At 39.2% G+C, this 20,474-nt stretch overlaps 1 protein-coding gene across 1 annotated transcript in view; it reads left to right on the top strand.

Moving 5' to 3' along the window:
• The first annotated feature begins 187 nt into the window (after nt 1-187).
• KBTBD3 (kelch repeat and BTB domain containing 3) overlaps nt 188-20,474 on the top strand; it is a 73,335-nt gene continuing 53,048 nt past the window's right edge. The window contains exon 1 of the mRNA XM_068989226.1: nt 188-226. The gene's annotated coding sequence lies outside the window, so the exon portion shown is untranslated. The remainder of the gene's footprint in view (nt 227-20,474) is intronic.

The following is a 20,474-nucleotide window of genomic DNA, read 5'->3' on the forward strand; positions in this document are numbered from 1 at the left end:
GGAGCCGGGACTCTGCTCTGCGCTCTGCGTCCTCTGCGTTCTGCGGCAGCGCGTGACCGCGCGCGGGGCGGGGCCTCGGGGGCGCGAGGGGCGGGACGGAGGCGCGGCTCGTACCGGCCGTCGCTCAGACTTGAAGAAGAGGTAGCGCGACAGCGGCGGGAGCCAATCGCAGCCAGGCCTCGGGAGCGGGGAGGCCGGGCTGGAGACTTCGGAGACCGCGGTGCAGGTGGGTGATCGCGGGGCGCCTTGTTCCCGGGGAAGGGCCGGCCCCGTCGTCCGCAGAGAGGAGGGCTCTTTAGCCTCGGCCGCCCATGCCGCTCGTCCTGCGCCGGGGCGAGGGGGCTTCCGTGACAGAGGGCGCCGCGGGGCGCCTCGGGAGTTGTTTCCCGGACCCCGGGTTGCCTCCCCCAAGACCCAACTCCGGAGGCCTGAGCGCCCCGAGGCCCTTCCGGCCCTGTGGCCGCCCCGGCCCCCGAGCCCCGCCTCACTCCTCCTGGAGCGGCGCGGCCCCCGCCTGAAGGCGAGACTTCGGGAGAGCCGCGGAGCCGTGCCGAGGCCGTCAAGGGAGCCAGGGGCTGTTTCTGCGGTTGTCAAGCCCGGGCCGGAGCCCTGGGGAGAAAAGTGAGGTTTCTGTTGTTGAGGCGTCGGTGGTTCCGTTGTTATTACGGGTCCTGGCTCTGAAAGCTGCGGAACCAAGTTAAATAGTTTCAGGAGCCCTTCATAGTTGCTCTGCGCCTTTGCTCAGTTGTTTGTGATCAAAGATCTTGCGGGTTTGGGGCCAGGGAACAGTTGAGATCTGTAGATGAATATAAATGCCCATCTTTGAGATTAAATGCCACGCTGTGTGATTCAGCCGATTCCCTTCTTCTTTGGCTGCCAGAGAGTATTAACTAAAGGCCAGCAGTAGCACTTAACAGTTACCTGCGGCTTACTTCCGTCTTTTTAAAAATGGATTCTATTCTATTTTCATTTATATTTATTTCTGTTAACTTTTCGTGATATCAGCCCCCTCCAGTCATTTACAACTAAATGAGATGTTGAACACAAGCAAACACAAATCCTCAAAGGGCTTTAGAATTAATTACTCGCTTCACAGATCAATTTAGCCAATACTAAAAACGTGTCAGGTGCTTTATCTGCTTACAGTCTGACAGAGAAGATGAAACATGTACAAAAAAGTACAGAAAGAGAAAATGTAAAGATATGTAAAGTATGAAGTGCTCATAGCCATACCAGCAATGATTGTTACTAATTTCTCTACTTTTAACGTTATGTAGCTAAGCATCGTATTAAAACTTTTCCATTCTTGTTTATTTGAACTTTTACAATTTTGGTATGTTTCTGTTTGTAAACCTCTTATATGTTGATTATCTCTCGTGTTCTATGCAGTAATTTTTACTGATGCAGAAACTGAGATGAGAAAGAGAATTTATGGGATTACTTAAACTCAGATTTAGAAATTTATGGTCTACTCTTTTACTATTCAACTAAGCTCTGTGTATTCCATCTATAGAACCCAATGTAGGCAGGTAATGTAGTGGTTATTTGTACTTGTTCTCTCAGAATATTCTCCGCAACTTCCATCATCGCCTTCCTTGTTTTTCTTTGTCATTCAGGTCTCAAATGTCATACCAAAGAGAATGTTTCCATGGAACATATATAAAAAGCTCACTCTTCCCATTCCCTAACCCCCAGCCCTGAGCCTTACCTTAGTCGACACTCTAATCCCCTTCCCCATCTACCTTTAAAATTCTTACTTGTCCTTGAAGGCTTAGCTCAAATCTAAAGGACTACCACAGTGTACTAAAAAATATATACATATACACATATAGTCTATACAATTCGTTTGACAATTATTCTAGTACTATTTTATGACATCTCTTCTGTTGGCCTGAATTATTTATATGTGTGTTATCTTGCAAATTAGAATATAAACTGCTCAAGGGGGATTTCCTGTGTATCTTGTCCTTTACAAATAGTTTACTTCAGCAAATGTTTTTGATGAACTTTTAATAGACTTTACTCTTAATAAGCCAATGCTGATATTTATATTCTACCTTTACTTTTTTCTTAAAGACATGTAAAGTGTGCAGTTAATAGCTTGCCTAATTATATGCAATAAACCGAAAAATGTATTGCAGTATTTTTTACTGCATTGATTAGGGGAAAAAAAGGACTGAAGCTTCTGAAAGCATTCATCTTGCCAGATCCTGATCTGTGGCTTCTTAGGATTATGAGAGACTTGTGTTCTATTTTAGTTCTATCACCAGTTATCTTTGTGACTTTGGGTAAATCACATAACCTCTCCCAAGTGTCAGTTTTAGTAGAAAAGTATCAAGTGAAATCCATCTCTAAAATTTGGTGATTTTTTTTTTTTTTAGTTCATTAGTTTTTTATTCTATTGCAAAATCTTGATTTCCCCTATTCCTTTAATTCCTGTATCCGATCTGTCCCAAAGTTCTATTGGTTCTATTTCTAAAATAGAGCTAAAATCTATTTCTAATCTCTAGTCTAAACCACCGTCATTTCTAACCTGAAATACTGATTAGTTTTCTATCTTGTTCAGGAAAGGGAAACATTCTCTTCCTGTGTCTGTCCTCCATGACAAGCACTCCTGAACCAGTCTTCAGAGCTAAGTTTATAAGGCCATGCTATTAAGCACAGTGCTATAGGCCTCTTTATTTAAGCTAAGGAGAGAGGAAACCTGAAAAGTGTTGTGGCACAGAAAAGAAGGAGGAACTAGTTAGCGGTGTGAACACTTCTGAGAGGTTATAAAATGAGGGGAGAGAAGTTAGCATTTGACTGCAAGTTGAAAGTGTGGTGACATTGACATAAACAGTGTATTTTCATTTTTATTTGTATTGAAGTAAGGTGGCTTACAGTGTTTTGAGTATACAGCCAAATGATTACATTATATATATATATGTATATATATAAATGAGACTTTGAATATAGTGCCCTGTGCTACACAGTAGGTCCTTGTTTATTTTATATATGTAGTGTGTATCCTTTAATTCCCAGGTCTCAGTTTATCTCTTCCCCTATTTCCCTTTTGGTAACCATCAGTTATTTTTCTATGTCTGTGAGCTTATTTCTGTTTTTAAAGTTAAGTTTATTTGTATCATTTTTTAGATTCCACATGATAAGTGACATCATATGATAGTTATCTTTCTGTGTCTGATTTATTTCACTTAGTGTGATAATCTCTAGGTCCATCCATGTTGCTGCAAATGGTATTATTTCATTCTTTTAAATGGCTGAGTAATATTGCATTTGTATATATATCACATCTTCTTTATCCATTCATATGTTGATGGACATTAAGGTTTGTTTGTTGTCTTGACTATTGTTAATAGTGCTGCTGTGAACATAGGGTGCATGTATCTTTTCTAATTAGACTTTGCTTCTTTCTTGAAGTGGCTGTACCAGTTTATATTGCTACCAACAGTGTAGGAGAGTTCCCTTTTCTCCACACACTCTGTAGCATTTATTTGTAGATTTTTTTGATGATGGCCATTCTGACTCATGTAAGGTGGTACCTCATTGTAGTTTTGATTTGGATTTTACTTATAATGAATGACGTTGAGCATCTTATTATGTGCCTGTTGGCCATCTGTGTGTCTTCTTTGGAGAAATGTCAGTTTAGGTCTTCTGTCTATTTTCTGATTAGGTTGTTATTTTTGATATTGTGTTGTATAAGCTGTTTGTATATTTTGGGAATTAAGACTTTGTTGACTGCACTGTTTGCAAATATTTTCTCCCATTCTGAAGGTTGTCTTTTTGATTTGTTTATGATTTCTTTTTCTGTGCAAGAGATTTTAAGTTTAATTAGGTCCTATTTGTTTATTTTTGCTTTTGTTTCCAATATTCTAGGGGAGAGATACAAAAAATGTTGCTGGGATTTATGTCAAAGAGTTTGTTTTCCTCTAGGAGTTTTATAATATTGGGTTTTGCATTTAGATATTTAATCCATTTTGAGTTTTTTTTTTCCTGTATATGTGTTAAAGATTATCCTAATTATATTCTTTTACCTGTAGCTGTCCACTATTCTCAGCAGCTCTTATTGAAGAGACTATCTTCTCTGCTGTGTTGTAATTGATTGACTATAAGTGTGTGGGCTTATTCCTGGGCTTACTGACCTTTTGCATTGATCTCTGTGTGTGTGTTTGTGCCAAATTTTTGGTTCAGTGACATGAACAATGTTAATAGAGTGAAAGAGAAGAACCTGATTGTCGTGGGTTGAGATAATAACTGGTTGCAAAGTTACTGCAGACAGTTTTTTAAAAAACTTTTTTCTGGGAATAAAAGAATAGAAAGATAGCTAGCAGAGAGTGCAATGTCAAATGGTAAGATTTTTGTTTGATGTTTGTTTAAACATGGGAGATAGTAAAACTTGTATACTGATAGAAAATGTTCAGTAGAGTGGGAGAAATTGTGGATGTATGAGTTAGTATGTGTGTTCACCACTCAAAAGTGTACTCCACAGTGGAGGACCTTGTCTCTAATATTTTTGACTCTGTGTCCAATCTCTGGAATAGTGCTTACTAAAATAATAGTTACTTCATAAATATTAAATATTTGTTGAATAAATGAATAATTTAGACTATTTATCTTCTTTCAATTCATTCTTTAAAAATTTTTTTTTATTATTATTTACACATCAGCCAGATGGATTATTAAAAAAAAAAAAATCGGATTATGTCCCTATCTAGTTCAGTCTTCCATAAATCCAGTAGGAAGTCAAGAAACACCTGAAGTAACAGGCAAATTTGGCCTTGGAGCAGGGCAAAGGCTAATAGAGTTTTGTCAAGAGAACGCGCTGGTCATAGCAAACAGCCTCTTCCAACAGCACAAGAAGAGACTGTACATATGGACATCACCAGATGGCCAACACCAAAATCAGATCAATTATATTCTTTGCAACCAAAGATGGAGAAGCTCTATACAGTCAGCAAAAACAAGACCGGGAGCTGACTGTGACTCAGATCAAGAACTCCTTATTGTCAAATTCAGACTTAAATTGAAGAAGGTAGGGGAAACTGCTAGACCATTCAGGTATGACCTAAATCAAATCCCTTATGATTATACAGTGGAAGTGATAAGTATATTTAAGGGACTAGATATGATAGAGTACCTGATGAACTATGGATGGAGGTTCGTGATATTGTACAGGAGACAGGGATCAAGATTTACTTTTCCCCAAGAAAAGTAAATGCAAAAAAGCAAAATGGCTGTCTGGGGAGGCCTTACAAATAGCTGTGTAAAGAGGGGAAGCAAAAAGCAGAGGAGAAAAGAAAAGATATACCCATTTGAATGCAGAGTTCCAAAGAATAGCAAGGTGAGATAAGAAAGCCTTCCTCAGTGATCAATGCAAAGAAATAGAGGAAAACAATAGAATAGGAAACACTAGAGATCTCTTCAAGAAAATGAGATACCAAGGGAACATTTCATGCAAAGATAGGCTCAATAAAGAAGAGTAATGGCATGGAACTAACAGAAGCAGAAGATATTAGAAGAGGTGGCAAGAATACACAGAAGAACTGTACAAAAATGATCTTCACAATCCAGATAATCACAATGGTGTGATCACTTACCCAGAGCCAGACATCCTAGAATGTGAAGTCAAGTGGGCCTTAGAAAACATCACTATGAACAAAGCTAGTGGAGATGATGGAATTCCAGGTGAGCTATTTCAAATCCTGAAAGATGATGCCGTGAAAGTGTTGCACTCAATATGCCAGCAAATTGGGAAAACTCAGCAGTGGCCACAGGACTGGAAAAGGTCAGTTTCCATTCCAATCCCAAAGAAAGGCAATTCCAAAGAATGCTCAAACTACCACACAGTTGCACTCATCTCACATGCTAGTAAAGTAGTGCTCAAAATTCTCCAAGCCAGGCTTCAGCAATACGTGAACTGTGAACTTCCAGGTGTTGAAGCTGGATTTAGAAAAGACAGATGAACTAGAGATCAAATTGCCAACATCCACTGGATCATGGAAAAAGCAAGAGAGTTCCAGAAAAGCATCTATTTCTGCTTTCTTGACTATGCCAAAGCCTTTGACTGTGGATCACAACAAATTGTGAAACATTCTTCAAGACATGGGGATACCAGACCACCTGACCTGCCTCTTGAGAAATCTGTATGCAGGTGAGGAAGCAACAGTTAGAACTGGACATGGAACAACAGACTGATTACAAATAGGGAAAGGAGTATGTCAAGGTTGTATATTGTCACCCTGCTTATTTAACTTCTCTGCAGAGTACATCATGAGAAACGCTGGACTGGAACAAACACAAGCTGGAATCAAGATTGCCAGGAGAAATCTCAATATCCTCAGGTTTACAAATGACACCACCCTTATGGCAGAAAGCAAAGAAGAGCTAAAGAGCCTCTTGATGAAAGTGAAAGAGGAGAGTGAAAAAGTTGGCTTAAAGCTCAACATTCAGAAAACCAAGAACATGGCATCAGGTCCCATCAGTTCATGGCAAATAGATGGGGAAACAGGGGCAGACTATTTTTGGGGGCTCCAAAAATCACTGCAGAAGGTGACTGCAGCCATGAAATTAAAAGACACTTGTTCCTTGGAAGAAAAGCTCTGAGCAACCTAGACAGCATAGTAAAAAGCAGAGACATTACTTTGCCAACAAAGGTCCGTTTAGTCAAGGCTATGGTTTTTCCAGTAGTGATGTATGGATGTGAGAGTTGGACTATAAAGAAAGCTGAGTGCCGAAGAATTAATGCTTTTGAACTGTGGTGTTGTAGAAGACTCTTGAGAATCCCTTGGGCTGCAAGGAGATCCAACCAGTCCATCCTAAAGGAGATCAGTCCTGAGTGTTCATTGAAAGGACTGATGTTGAACCTGAAACTCCCATACTTTGGCCTTCTGATGGGAAGAGCTGACTCATTTGAAAAGACTCTGATGCTGGGAGGGATTGAAGGCAGGAGTAGAAGGGGACAACAGGATGAGATGGTTGGATGGCATCACTGACTCAATGGACTTGGATCTGAGTAAGCTCCGGGAGTTGATGATGGACAGGGAGGCCTGGCGTGCTGCAGTCCATGGGGTTGCAATGAGTCAGACACAACTGAGCGACATAACTGAAATCCAGCTGCACTTAGAATAAAATTCCAGTTCCTTGCATCTTACAAGATCCTGCATGAGGTAGCACCAGCCTTCTGTAGACCTGTCTCTCCAACATTCTTGCTGTCATTAACTACACTCCAACAATGCTGGCCTTATGTCATATTCTAAAACTGAAGGACCCTTTCCCACTTTAGGGCTTAATACATAATTTCTCTCACCACCCCTTCTTATTTTTCAGATGTTAACTTATGACACCAGCTCAGGAAGGCTCTCCCTGAAATTATAGTGGATTGAAAGCATGTTCTCTGGAGCCAAACTTTCTGGGTTTATAGCCCATCTCCCTGCTTACTTGCTATCCATTATTATTTTCAAGATTTTGTTTCAAGACACTGTGAAACCATTTTTCATATTTTAATTCACATACATAGGTAATGACAACTATGTCATGACTTCTGCCCGACAGAAGTGATTATAAGGTATATATCAATTTTCAGGTATGTTAAGCCTCATATTCTCTGGGTCTATAAAATAGAGATAATAGTAGTATCTATTCTACAGTAGTTGTTTTGGAGATTAAAGAGTATGTAAAGATGTAGTTACAGAGTCTGGCACAGAGTAACGTTATGTAAGTTTTCGCTGTTACCATTGCATTATCTGCAGCTGAATACCATTCACTGTTCATTTTTATTTTCTTTTTCCAGTTGTTTCTTCACAGAGTTTATTATAATTTATAATTTGTCAATCTTTTCTATATACTAAACCTCAGGAAAGCAGCAATCATGTCTACCTTTATTCTCCTTGCTATCTCTAGTGTATAATTCAGTGCCTGGCATATAGTTAGCACTCTGTAATAAATATTGAAATAGAATAGCTAGAAATGTCAGTGACCAAACTTCTGTCAGTGGGAGACTTAAAGAAATCAGAGCCTGCATCAGTCATAGCACAGCTTTAGTTTAATATTCCCCTTCTGTCAATTTGCATATGTTCCTTTGTTGTTACTTAATATCAAAGGCTTGGTTATTAGGCTTGGTGCCTGTACTTTTAGTGACTAAATTTTTTAAAATCAAATTTTAATGGAAGACATTAAAAGAAAAAAAGTGAAATTTTGAAATTGATTCAGTGTTGGTCAGCAGGAAGGTGAAGAGAAAAATGCCATTTAACTATGACACAGCTTTTCATGACTTGGAAGTTTTCATTCTTATGGCAAGCTCTTTTAAAAATAATCATATATCAACCTTGTACACACATTTTAAAAAGTAAGCAAAATTATTTTGCTGAGATAATCACATTCAGAGTCTTAACTCTTCTGTTCACCTTCAACTTAAAGTTGCAGTGTCCAGGTTTTTCTATATAATATTGTTCTCTGTTATCAGGAACATTAGTGATGTCTCATTTTTTAAACAAAATCAGTGTCCATTTTTATCTTCATGGTTTTCTTCCAAGACTGATACACATCTGTCACATTTTGATGCACATAACACATGTAATAACAAATATGTTATGACTGCTGTTTAACTAAAGTGGTTATTAGATACATTTCTATCAATTTCAGATGTGTTAAGTATGAAAAGTTGTGTCTTAAAATTAGTGAAATATGATATTGAATTTATAGAATATTTTGGAGAAAAAGAAATGCCTACAAATCTTTTATCCAGATTTAAGAATTGTTTAACATTTAATAATGTTTATTGCTAAGTATACATTATTATTGATTTTGACCACTAATATTTATATACCACTTGACAACATTAATATTAATGTCATTTAAGCATCACTGCAGTACAGTGTAATTTAGTGTGTCCATTTTGCAGTTAAGGAAGCCAGAGCCTTAAAGAGCATCAGTAGGGGTCACTAGTCAGTGATGCATCATCTGGGAACCTATTCCTTCACCTCTCAATCCCAGGTGGTTTGCCATTTGCAAAATACACTAATATTAGGAGTGAAAGTAAAAGTCACTAAGTCGTGTCTGACTCTGTGATCCCATGGACTGTAGCCCACCATTCTCCTCTGTCCATGGGATTCTCCAGGCCAGAATACTCAACGGGTAACTGTTCCCTTCTCCAGGGGTCTTCCCAACCCAGGGACTGAACCCGGGTCTCCCACATACAGGTGGATTCAGGCTTCCCTGGTTAAAGAATCTGACTGCAATATGGGAGACCTGGGTTGGGAAGATCCCCTGGAGGAGGGCATGGCAACCCACTCCAGTATGTTGGCCTAGAGAATTCCATGGACTGTATAGTCCATGAGGTTGCAAAGAGTCAGACACAACTGAGCAACTTTCACTTTCTTTTACCCCCTGAGCTACCAGGGGAGCCTTGTATTATTAGAGACTTACTCAAACCAAATTTAAGAATAGAAAGTTTCAGCTTCTTGGATTTATCCTTGGATTTTACCTGTTTCATTCATGATAGTGTATATATGTCAATGCTACTTTCTCAATTTGTCCTACATTTTCCTTCCCCTGCTGTGTCCACAGACCATTCTCAATGTCGTGGTTGGCATTTATTCTCCGTAAATAGATTCATCAGTACTATTTTCTAGATTCCATACGTATGGGTTTTTTTTCATATGTTTGTTTTAATATACAATTTTTGTTTTCCTATGACTTATATTACTCTGTGTAACAGGCCTTCATCCACCTCACTACTTCTAACTCAAATTCCTTCCTTTTTATGGCTGAGTTTGGGCTTCCCTGGTGGCTCAGCTGGTAATGATTCCGCCTGCAATGTGGAAGACCTAGGTTCAATCCCTGGGTTGGGAAAACCCCTGGAGAAGGGAACGACTACCCACTCCAGTGTTCAGGCCTGGAGAATTCCATGGACTGTATAGTCCATGGGGTCACAAGGAGTTGGACTCGACTGAGCAACTTTCACTCACTCACTCATTCCATAGTATATATGTACTACAGCTTATCCATTCATTTGTTGATGGACATCTAGATTGATTTCCGTGTCTTGGCCATTGTAAACAAGTGCTGTAGTGAACATTAGGGTGCATGTGTCTTTTTGAATTGTGTTTTTTAAGGGTATATGCTCAGAATTGAGATTGCCGGCTCATATGGTATTTGTATTGTTAGTTTTTAAACAAATTTCCATATTGTTCTCCACAGTGGCTCTACCACTTTCAGTTCAGTTCAGTCGCTCAGTCTTGTCTGACTCTTTGCGACCCACTGAATTGCAGCACGCCAGGCCTCCCTGTCCATCACCATCTCCCGGAGTTCACTCAGACTTACGTCCATCGAGTCCGTGATGCCATCCAGCCATCTCATCCTCGGTCGCCCCCTTCTCCTCCTGCTCCCAATCCCTCCCAGCATCAGAGTCTTTTCCAATGAGTCACCTCTTCGCATGAGGTGGCCAAAGTACTGGAGTTTCAGCTTTAGCATCATTCCTTCCAAAGAAATCCCAGGGTTGATCTCCTTGCAGTCCAAGGAACTCTTAAGAGTCTTCTCCAACACCACACTTCAAAAGCATCAGTTCTTTGGCGCTCAGCCTTCTTCACAGTCCAACTCTCACATCCATACACGACTACTGGAAAAACCATAGCCTTGACTAGACGGACCTTAGTCGGCAAAGTAATGTCTCTGCTTTTGAATATACTATCCAGGTTGGTCATGACTTTTCTTCCAAGGAGTAAGCGTCTTTTAATTTCATGGCTGCAGTCACCATCTGCAGTGATTTTGGAGCTCCCCAAAATAAAGTCTGACACTGTTTCCACTGTTTCCCCATCTATTTCCCATGAAGTGATGGGACTGGATGCCATGATCTTCGTTTCCTGAATGTTGAGCTTTAAGCCAACTTTTTCATTCTCCTCTGTCACTTTCATCAAGAGACTTTTTAGTTCCTCTTCAGTTTCTGCCATAAGGGTGGTGTCATCTGCATATCTGAGGTTATTGATATTTTCCCGGCAATCTTGATTCCAGCTTGTGTTTCTTCTAGTTAAATAAGCAGGGTGACAATATACAGCCTTGACGCACTCCTTTTCCTATTTGGAACCAGTCTGTTGTTCCATGTCCAGTTCTAACTTGCTTCCTGACCTGCATACAGATTTCTCAAGAGGCAGGTTAGGTGGTCTGGTATTCCCATCTCTTTCAGAATTTTTCACAGTTGATTGTGATCCACACAGTCAAAGGCTTTGGCATAGTCAAGGAAGCAGAAATAGATGTTTTTCTGGAACTCTCTTGCTTTTTCCATGATCCAGTAGATGTTGGCAATTTGATCTCTGGTTCCTCTGCCTTTTATAAAACCAGCTTGAATATCAGGGAGTTCACGGTTCACATATTGCTGAAGCCTGGCTTGGAGAATTTTGAGCATTACTTTACTAGCATGTGAAATACGTGCAATTGTGCAGTAGTTTGAGCATTCTTTGGCATTGCCTTTCTTTGGGATTGGAATGAAAACTGACCTTTTCCAGTCCTGTGGCCACTGCTGAGTTTTCCCAATTTGCTGGCATATTGAGTGCAGCACTTTCACAGCATCATCTTTCAGGATTTGAAACAGCTCAACTGGAATTCCATCACCTCCACTAGCTTTGTTTGTAGTGATGCTTTCCAAGGCCCACCTGACTTCACTTTCCAAGATGTCTGGCTCTAGATTAGTGATCACATCATCGTGATTATCTGGGTCGTGAAGATCTTTTTTGTACAGTTCTTCTGTGTATTCTTGCCACCTCTTTTTCATATATTCTGCTTCTGTTAGGTTCATACCATTTCTGTCCTTTATCGAGCCTCTTTACATACCACTTTACATCCCACCAACAGTGCAGGAGGGTTTCCTTCCTCAGCTTCCACTCCAGCATTTATTGTTTGTAGGTTTTTTGATGATGGCCATTGTAACCTGTGTGAGGTGATACCTCATTGTAGTTTTGATTTTCATTTCTCTGATAATGAGCAGTGTTGGGCATCATTTCATGTGTTTATTGGTCATCCGTAAGTTTTCTTTGTAGAAATGTCTGTTTAGGTCTTCTGCTCGTTTTTTGATTGGGCTATTTGTTTTTCTGATATTGAGATGTGTGAGCTGCTTATACGTTCTGGAGAATAATGCTTTGTCAGTTGCTTCATTTGGAAATATTTTCTCCCATTCTGAGCGTTGTCTTTTAATCTTGTATATTGTTTCCATTACCTTGCAAAAGCTTTATAGTTTAGTTAGGTCCCATTTGGGGCTTCTCTGGTGACTCTGTGTTGGGATGACCCAAAGGGATAGGATGGGGAGGGAGGTGGGAGCGGGGTTCAGGATGGGGAACACATGTACACCCATGGCTGATTCATGTTGATATATGGCAAAACCACTACAATATTGTAAAGTAATTAGCCTCCAATTAAAAAGAATATATATATATTTATATAAAAGAATCTGCAGGAAATGGCAAGAGTCATGAGTTCGATCTCTGGGTCCGGAAGATCAATTTGAGGAAGAAATGGCAACCCACTCCGGCATTCTTGACTGGAGAATCCTATGGACAGAGGATTCTAGTGGGCTACATCCCATAGGGTCACAAAGAGTCAGCTACACTGACGCCACCAAACATTCATGCCAGTCCTGTTTGTTTATTTTTGTTTTTATTTCCCTTACTTTAAGAGGTGGGTCAAGGAGGATCTTATGTCAAAGACTATTCTACCTGTGTTTTCCTCTAAGAGCTTGGTAAGTTGCTAGCCTAACATTTGAGTCTTTAATCCATTTCAAGTTTATTTTTGTGTATGGTGGTAGAAAGTGTTCTTTTCATTGTTTTATATGTGGCTGTCCAGTTTTCCCAGCACTGCTTATTGAAGAGGCTGTCTTTTCTCCATTGTATAGTCTCCTTTGTCAAAAATAAGGTGCCCATAGGTATGTGGGTTTATCTCTGGGCTTGCTTTCTTGTTCCATTGGTTTGTATTTCTGTTTTTGTGCTGGTACTATACTCTTGATGACTATAGCTTTATAGTATAGTCTGAAGTCAGCAAGGTTGATTTCTTCAGCTCTGGTTTTCTTAAGATTACTTTGGCTATTTGGGGGTCTTTTATTTTTCCAAATCATGAATTTTTTTGTTCCAGTACTGTGAAAAATTACATTGGTAGTTTGATAGGGATAACATTGAGTCTGGAGATTGCTTTGAATAGTATAGTCATTTTCACAATGTTTTTCCAATTCAAGAACATGGTATATCACTCCATCTGTTTGTGTTCTCTTTCGTTTCTTTTACCTGTATCTTATAGTTTTCTGCATACAGGTATTTTGTCTCTTTAGGTTGGTTTATTCCTAGCTATTTTATCCTTTTTGTTGCAGTGGTGAATGGAATTGTTTCCTTAATTTCTCTTTTTGATTTTTCATTGTTAGTGTATAGGAATGTAAGGGATTTCTGTATATTAATTTTATATCCTCTGACTTTGCTGTATTCATTGATTAGCTCTAGTAATTTTCTAGAAGGAGAAGGCAATGGCAACCCACTCCAGTACTCTTGCCTGGAAAATCCCATGGATAGAGGAGCCTGGTAGGCTGCAGTCCATGGGGTTACTAAGAACCGGGCACAACTGAGTGACTTCACTTTCACTTTTCACTTTCATGCATTGGAGAAGGAAATGGCAACCCACTCCCGTATTCTTGCCTGGAGAATCCCAGAGACTGAGGAGCCTAGTGGGCTACCGTCTATGGGGTTGCACAGAGTCAGACATGACTGAACGACTTAGCAGCAATAGCAGCAGTAATTTTCTGGTGGCATCTTTAGTGTTCTATATATAGTATTATGTCATCTACAAACAGTGAGAATTTTACTTTTTCTTTTCCAACCTCTACTCCTTTTATTTCTTGTTCTCCTCTGCTATAGCTAGGACTTCCAAAACTCTATTGAATAATAGTGTTAAGAATGAAAACCCTTAATCATGTTCCTGATCTTAAAACGTTTTCAGTTTTTCACCATTGAGAATAATGTTTCTCTGTGGGTTACTTGTTCAGTTCAGTTCAGTTGCTCAGTCGTGTCCGACTCTTTGTGACCCCATGAATCGCAGCACACCAGGCCTCCCTGTCCATCACCAACTCCCAGAGTTCACTCAGACTCACGTCCATCGAGTCCATGATGCCATCCAGCCATCTCATCCTCTTTCATCCCCTTCTCCTCCTGCCCCCAATCCCTCCCAGCGTCAGAGTCTTTTCCAGTGAGTCAACTCTTCACATGAGGTGGCCAAAGTACTGGAGTTTCAGCTTTAGCATCATTCCTTCCAAAGAAATCCCAGGGTTGATCTCCTTCAGAATGGACTGGTTGGATCTCCTTGCAGTCCAAGGGACTCTCAATAGTCTTCTCCAACACCACACTTCAAAAGCATCAATTCTTCGGTGCTCAGCCTTCCTCACAGTCCGACTTTCGCATCCATACATGACCACAGGAAAAACCACAGCCTTGACGAGATGGACCTTTGTTGGCAAACTAATGTGTCTGCTTTTGAATATGCTATCTAGGTTGGTCCTAACTTTTCTTCCAAGGAGTAAGCATCTTTTAATTTCATGGCTGCAATCACTTGTACATGACCTTTATTGTGTTCAGGTATGTTCCTCTCCTATCTACATTCTGGAAAATTTTTTATAATTATATTTATTTTAAATTGATTGATTGCTTTACAATATTAATTTAATTTCTCTCATACATCAACATGAATTAACCATAGGTGTACATATGTCTCCTCCTCTTGAACCTTCCTCCTACCTCCCAACCTTTCCGACCCCTCTAGGTTACCACAGAGCCCCAGTGTGAATTCCCTGAGTCATACAGCAAATTCCCTCTGGCTGTCTGTTTTACATGTGTTAGTGTATGTGCCTCCATGCTGCTATCTCCATTCATCTTGCTGACTCCTTCTTCTCTCCTGCCCTTGTCCATAAATCTGTTCTCTGTGTTTTCTCCATTGCTGCCCTGCAAGTAGGTTCATTATTACCATCTTTCTAGATTTCATAAATACGCATTAATATACAATACTTGTTTTTCTGACTGACTTCAGACTGTGTAATAGGCTCTAGGTTCATCTACATCATTAGAACTGACTCAGATGTGTTCCTTTTTATGGCTGATTGGTATTCCATTGAATATAGGTACCACAGCTTCTTGATCCATTCATCTGTCAGTGGACATCTAGGTTGCTTCTGTGTCCTAGCTATAGTAAATGGCACTACAGTGAACATTGGGCTACATGTGTCTTTTTCAGTTTTTGATTCCTCAGGGTATATGCCTAAAAGTGGTATTGCTATGTTATATGGTAGTTTTATTCCTGATTTTCTAAGGAATCTCCATACTGTCTTCCATCATGGCTCTGTCAATTCATATTCCCAGTAGCAGTGCACGAGGGTTTCCTTTTCTCCATACCTTCTCCAGCACTTGTTTGTGGACTTTTTGATGATGGCAGTCTGACTCGTGTGAGGTGATAGCTCATTGTAGTTTTGATTTATATTTCTCTAATAATGAGTGATGTTGAGCATCTCTTCATGTGTTTATTAGCCATCCATGTATTTTTGGAGATATGTCTGTTTAGGTCTTTTGCCCACTTTTTGATTAGATTGTTTCTCTGGCATTGAGTTGTATGAACTGTTTGTATATTTTGGAGATTAATCCTTTGTCAGTTGTTTAATTTGCTATTATTTTCTTCCATTCTGAGGGTTGTCTTTTCACCTTTACAGTTTCCTTTGCTGTGCAAAAGCTTTTAAGTTTAATTTGGTCCCACTTATTTATTTTTTTTATTTCCATTGTTCTAGGAGTTGGTTCATAGAGGATCTTATTATGATTTATGTCATGCAGTGTTCTGCCTATGTTTTCTTCCAAGAGTTTTATAGTTTCTATAATTTCTATAAAACTAGTTTTATAGTTCACATTTAGGTTTAATCCTTTTCAAGTTTATCTTTGTGTATGGTGTTAGGAAGTGTTCTAATTTCATTCTTCTACACGTTGTTGTCCAGTTCTCCCAGCACCACTTATTGAAGAAGCTTTTTTCCCCACTGTATATTCTTAACTCTTTTGTTAAAGATAAGGTGCCCCTAGGTACATGGGTTTGTCTCTGGGCTTTCTATCTTGTTCAGTTGGTCTATACTTTTCTTTTTGTGCCACTACTGTACTGTCTTGATGACTGTAGGTTTGTAGTAAGTAAGTAAGGTAAGTTAATTCCTTCAAATCCATTCTTCTTTCTCAAGATTGCTTTGGCTATTTGGGGTCTTTTGTGTTTCCATACAAACTGTGAGATATTTTTCTTCTAGTTGTGTGACAAATGCCGTTGGTAATTTGATTGGGATTGCCTTGAATCTGTTGATGGCATTTGGTAGTTCAGTCATTTTCACAATATCGATTCTTCTAAGCCAGGATCATGGAATATTCCTCTATTTATATCATCCTTGATCTTTCATCAGTGTCTTACAGTTTTCTGAATACAGTTCTTTTGTCTCCTTAGGTAGATTTATTCCTAGGTATTTTATTCTTTTTGTTGCAATGGTAAATGTGATTGATTCTTTAATTTCTCTTTCTGATTTTTCATTGTTAGTATATAGGAATGCATGTGTTTTCTGTGTATCGATTTTGTATCCTGCAGCTGTACCATATTCACTGATTATCTCTAGTAATTTTATGATAGTATCTTTAGGGTTTCTTATGTACAGTATCATGTTATCTACAAATAGAGTTTTATTTCTTCCTTTCCAGTCTAGATTCCTTTTCTTTCTTTTTCTTCTCTGATTGCCGTAGCTAGGACATCCAAAACTATGTTGAATAACAGGGCACCCTATCTCACAAGTGGTCACCCTTGTCTTGTTTCTGATCTTAGAGTGAATGCTTTTAGTTTCTCACCATTGAAATCATGTTTGCTGTTGGTTTGCTGTAAATGGCCTTTATTTTTACGGTAGATTCCTTCTGTGCCCATTTTTGGGAAGAATTTATTTTAATGTGCATGGGTACTGAATTTTGCAAAAACTTTCTCTGCCTTTATTGAGATTGTCATATGGTTTTGTCTTTCAGTTTGTTAATATGGTGTATCACATTGATTTGTGTGTATTGAGGAATCCTTGCATTCCTGAGATAAATAAACCCCACTTGATAAGGCAATATCTGATGCTTTTAATATATTGTTGGATTCTGTTTGCTAGTATTTTCCTGAGAATTTTTGTATCAGTGTTTATTAGTTATTGACTTCCCAAGTGACACAGTGGTAAAATAATCTACTTGCCATTATAGGAGACTCAGAATCACAGATTCAATCTCCAGGACAGGCAGAACCCCTGGTGTAGGAAATGGGAAACCACTCTAGTATTCTAGCCTGGAAAATTCCATGGACTGAGGAGCCTGGTGGGTTACAGTTCATGGGATGGCAAAGAGTCGGACCTGAAAGCATGCATGCAGCACATGTCATCAGTGATACTGGCCTGAAATTTTCTTTTTTTGTATATGTTTGTCATGTTTTGGTATCAGGGTGATGGTGGCCTCATAAAAGGAGTTTGGGAGTCTTCCTTCCTCTGCAGTTTTCTGGAAGAGTTTGAGCAGCATATGGGTTAGGTCTTCTCTAAACTTCTGATAAAGCTTGCCTTTGAAGCTACCGGGCTTTTGTTGGAAGATTTTTTTCTTAGAGTTTTGATTTCAGTGTTTGTGATTGGTGTGTTCATTTTTTTCTATTTCTTCCTGGCTCACTCTTGAAAGGTTGTACTTTTCATAGAATTCATCCATTTCTTCCAGCTTGTCCACTTTATTGGCATATAGTTGCTAATAGTGGTGTTTTATAATCCTTTGTATTTCTTTATTGTCTGTTATAACTTTTCCTTTTTCTGTTTTATTGATTTGGGTTTTCTCCTTTTTTTTTTTTTTTTTTCCTTGGTGAGTCTGGCTAACAGACTTATCAAGAGTCTGTCAGTTTTGCTTATCTTCTCAAAAAACTAGCTTTTAGTTTCACTGATTTTTCCTATTGCCTTCTTCATTTCTTTTTCATTTATTTCTGATCTGATCTTTATAATTTCTTTCCTTCTAACAACTTTGGTTTTATTTATTTATTTTTTGTTGTTATTTTTCTAGTTGCTTAAATGTAAAATTAGATGGTTTATTTGATGTTTTTCTTGTTTCTTGAGCTAGGTTTATATTGCTATAAATTTCCCCCATAGCACTGGTTTTACTGATTCCAATAGATTTTGAGTTGTTGTGTTTTCCTTTTTTGCTTTTCCCTCTTTGAGATCTTCAGTGAACTCGTGGTTATTTAGAAGCATATTGTTTAGCCTCCCTGTGTTTGTGATTTTTTTTTTTACAGTTTTTTCCTTTAGTGCATATCTAATTTACAGCATTGTGGTTAAAAAAAAAATGCTTGATATATTTTTAGTTTTACTTTTTTCAAACTTCGTTAGTTAAGTCGCTCAGTCGTGTCCAACTGTTTGTGACCCCATGAACTGTAGCCCATCAGGCTCTGCCATCCATGGAATTCTCCAGGCAAGAATACTGGAGTGGCTAATTTGTGACCCCAAGATGTTATCTTTCCTGGATTTTCCAACCTAGATAGTATATTCAAAAGCAGAGACATTAGTTTGCCGACTAAGGTCCGTCTAGTCAAGGCTGTGGTTTTTCCTGTGGTCATGTATGGATGTGAGAGTTGGACTGCCAAGAAGGCTGAACGCCGAAGAATTGATGCTTTTGAAGTGTGGTGTTGGAGAAGACTCTTGAGAGTCCCTTGGACTGCAAGGAGATCCAACCAGTCCATTCTGAAGGAGATCAACCCTGGGATTTCTTTGGAAGGAATGATGCTAAAGCTAAAACTCCAGTACTTTGGCTACCTCATGTGAAGAGTTGACTCATTGGAAAAGACTCTGATGCTGGGAGGGATTGGGGGCAGGAGGAGAAGGGGATGACAGAGGATGAGATGGCTGGATGGCATGCATCACTGACTCGATGGACGTGAGTCTGAGTGAACTCCGGGAGTTGGTGATGGACAGGGAGGCCTGGCGTGCTGCGATTCATGGGGTCGCAAAGAGTCGGACACGACTGAGCAACTGAACTGAACTGGGAGAGAAAAGTGAAGTCTACTGTTTTTGGATGAAATGTCCTATAGAAATCAATCAAGTTCATCTGGCCAAATGTATCATTTAAAAGTTGTGTTTCCTTAGTAATTTTTGTTTATGGATGACCTGTCCATTGGTGTGAGTGAGGTTTTAAAGTCCCCTTCTGTTATTATGTTACTGTTGATTTCTCCTTTTATAGTTGTTAGCATTTCCTTAAATATTGAAGTTCTCCTATGTTTGGTGCTTATATATTTTTGATTGTTATATCTTCTTCCTGGATTAGTCCCTTGATCTTTATGTAGTGTCCTTCCTTGTCTCCAGTAATGGTCTTTATTTTAAAGTCTATTTTATCTGGTTAGGCTACTCTTAACTTCCTTTTGATTTTCACTTGCATGGAATATATTTTTTAAGTTAAGCTCCATACTTTAAATCTCTATGTGTCCCTATGTCTGAAGTGGGTTTCTTGCAGATGGCATACATAGGGGTCTTGTTTCTGTATCCGTTCCAGTCTGTGTCTTTTGCTTGGAGCATTTAATCCATTTACATTTAACTTAATTAGTGATGCAATCACTTAAATGTAATTTTATATAAATGGATTAAATGCTCCAAGCAAAAGACACAGACTGGATGAATGGATACAAAAACAAGGTAATTAGTGATATGCATGGAGAAGGAAATGGCAACCCACTCCAGTGTGCTTGCTGAGAGAATCCCAGGGCCGGGGGAGCCTGGTGGGCTGCCATCTATGGGGTCGCACAGGGTCGGACACTACTGAAGCGACTTATCAGCGGCAGTGATATGCATGGTCCTATTACCACGTATTTTATTGTTTGGGTTTGTTTTTGTAGGTCTTCTCTTACTCTTGTGTTTCCTCTTTAGAGACGTTCCTTTAGTATTTGTTGTAAAGCTAGTTTGGTGGTGCTGAATTCTCTTAACTTTTGCTTCTCTGTAAGGCTTTTGATTTCTCTGTCAAATCTGAATGAGATCCTTCCTCTAAAGAGTAGTCTTGGTTTTAGGTTTTTTCTTTTCATCGTTTTAAGTATATCCTGCTACTCCCTTCTTGGACTGCAGACTTTCTGCTGAAAGAGCAGTTATTAGCTTTATGGGAATCCCCTTGTACATTATTGTTGTTTTGCCCTTGCTCTTACCTTGCTCTTTTAATAGGTTTACTTTGTGTCTCATTTTTGTTAGTTTGATTACTATGTGTCTTGGTCTGTTTCTTTTTGGTTTTATCCTGTGTAGGACTCTATGGGCTCCCTGGGCTTGTATGGTATTTCCTTTCCCATATTAGGGAAGTTTTTGACTATAATCTCAAATATTTTCTCATACCCTTTCTATTTGTCTTCTTCTTCTGGGACCTCAATAATTCAAATGTTGATGTGCTTAATTTTGTTACAGTTGTCTCTGAGACTGTCTTCATTTC

Source organism: Capricornis sumatraensis, chromosome 16, assembly GCF_032405125.1.
Source record: "Capricornis sumatraensis isolate serow.1 chromosome 16, serow.2, whole genome shotgun sequence".
NCBI lineage: Eukaryota > Metazoa > Chordata > Mammalia > Artiodactyla > Bovidae > Capricornis > Capricornis sumatraensis.